The sequence below is a fragment of the Sarcophilus harrisii genome, chromosome 5, assembly GCF_902635505.1.
Source record: "Sarcophilus harrisii chromosome 5, mSarHar1.11, whole genome shotgun sequence".
NCBI lineage: Eukaryota > Metazoa > Chordata > Mammalia > Dasyuromorphia > Dasyuridae > Sarcophilus > Sarcophilus harrisii.
In genome coordinates, this window is record NC_045430.1 from 53,228,847 (window position 1) to 53,231,735 (window position 2,889).

Here is a 2,889-nt window from a genome sequence, read left to right on the forward strand (position 1 = left end):
CTATCTTTTCAAGAAAACTCTGCATCACTTGGACCTATGCCCAAAGGACTATCAAACTATGTATACCTTTTGATCCAGCAGTGTTTCACTGGGCCTGTACCCCAAAGAGATCAAAAAGGAGGACCCCACATGTGCAAAAATGTTTGTGGCAGCCCTTTTTGTAGTGGCAAGAAACTGGAAACTGAATAGATGCCGATTAGTTGGAGAATGGCTGAATAAGTTATAGCATATGTTATGGAAAATTATTGTTCTGTAAAAAATGATCAACAAGATGATGTCAGAGAGACCTGGAGAGACTTACATGAACTAATGCAGAGTGAAGTAAGTAGATCCAACAGAATATTGTACACAGCTACAGCAAGATTATAAGATGATAAATTCTGATAGATGTGTCTCTTTTCAACAATAAGATGAATCAGGCCATTTCCAATGGTCTTATGATGAAGAAAACTATCTGCATCCAGAAAAAGAATTATGGGGACTGTGTGGGTTACAACATAGTATTTTCACTCTTTGTTGTTTGCATTTTGTTTTCTTTCTTATTATTTTCCTTTTTGATCTGATTTTTCTTGTGTAGCATAATAATTGTGGAAATATGTATAGAAGAATTACACATGTTTAACATATATTGGATTACTTGCTATCTCAGGGAGGGGGTAAGGGGGGGAAGGAAAAATCATGAACACAAGGTTTTGCAAGGATGAATGTTGAAAATCATCTGTGCATATGTTTTGAAAATAAAAAACTTTAATAATTTAAAAAATCTTTAAAAAAAAAAAAAAAAAGAATGCTCTGCTTACAGGGATTAAAGTAAATAACCAAAAAAAAGTCATTGCAAAAGAGAAGCATCTGGAAGATGTCACCATCCATAGGGAATCTCTCTTCAAGGTGGACTTAAGTCGGTTTCCTTTATATCAGTGATATGGACTGGAAAGTAATATATATTAATCCTTATATTAGTAATATATATAATCCTTATATATTAATCCATGATAAGATGATCATTGACCACAGCTATCTCTGTCATGTTATATCTTTCAAAGAATTTCAAATGATTTTGATATATAAATTGGACTTGTATTCATCCTTTAGGGCAGCACTTTGCCCTACCAACTCAAATGCTTTTTAAGTTATGTAACTTCTCTCAGCTCAGTTTCTTCATGGATCAAATGGGACTAATTATAGCATCTCTCTCATAGAATTGCTGTGAGAGGATCAAATGAGACAATATTTGCAAAATGTTTCACAAATTTTAAAGTATTACATAAATGTAAGTTATCACCATATTTTAATATTTATTTTTGTCACATACTGAGTTCCAAGTTACCTCCCTCCTTTCCTGCCCACTAGACAAGGTCAACATGTATGAACCACAGAATACATACTTTTTATATATCTGTTTTTTCTCTGGAGATGGATATCATCTTCTTTTATAAATCCTTTATAGTTAGTATAGATTAAAATAAATGCATACAACATAAAATGCATTGGAGTATATACTTGCCAAGACAAATTCAGGAATTATAGAATAATAATTATAAAATGCTTATTATACAAAAAGTCAGAATAGGTTAGTCAATATTGCTTTTACAGTATACAATGTTCTCTTGATTATGCTCATTTCACTCTTCATTATTTGTAATGAAGGTTTTTCATGGTTTTTTAAAAATCAACTTGCTTTTCATTTGTTATTGCACAGTAGTATTCCATCATAAACATATACCACAATTTATTCAGCTATTCTCCAACTGATAAGCACCCCTCCAGTTTCAAGTTCTTTACCACCACAAAAACAACTTCCATAAGTATTTCAGAATATATAACTTCTTTTTCCCTGATAATCTTGGAAAACATCTTGGTGGTATTGATAGGTCAAAATGTATATACAATTTTATAACGCTTTGGGTTGTAATGGTAAAATCCCTTCATAATTCCACAAACAGTGGATTAGTGTTCCAATCTTTCCACATCTACTCCAATGTCTGTCATTTTCCCCTTCAATAATTTTAGCCAGACTGATAGGTATAAGAAGTCATCTCAAAGAGAACATTTGCATTTCTCTAATCAATAATTATTTTTTCATATGGTTATGTGTGGCTTGGATTTCTTCTTCAAAAAAACTGCCTGTTCCTACTTGGACCATTTAACAGTTAGGGAATGACTCACATTCTCCTAAATTTGACTCAGTTCTCTAACTATTTGAAATATGAGATCTTTATCCAAGAAATTTCCTATAAAAGTTTTTTTCCCAGTTTTCTCCTAAGCTTGGCTACATTGTTTTTATTTGTATAATTTTTTTAATTAAATGTCATCAAAATTATCCATTTTACATTCTACAATGCTCTCTATCTTTTGTTTATTCATAAATTCTTCACTTCCCCACAAATCTAATAGATAATATATTGCATGTTCTTCTAATTTATTTATGATATCTCCTTTTATATGCCAAGGCCATGTATCCATTTTAACTTTATTTGACATTAGTAAAATATAGAAGATAAAGGTTACTTCAGTCATTTATTGCTATGCATTGTATATCCTAATCAACCACTCTATTTCTTATCAAGTACCAGATAGATATGACAATTAACACTTCACAATACAGTTTAAGATCTGGTACTGATAGACCTCCTTCCTTTACTGGTTTTTTTATTAATTCCTTTGTTATTGTTGTCCTTTTGTTCTTCCAATTGATTTTTGCTATTTTTTTAGATAGAATTGTCATTATTATTATGTATTTACTTGACCCACCCATGAACAATTAATATTTTTCCAATTATTTAAATATTAATTTTGTATAATAAGTTTATATTATTAATCAATTATGTAACTTGTTTTCCTTGTATTGAAACAGCCCTGCATTTCTGTTATAAATCCTACTTGGTCACC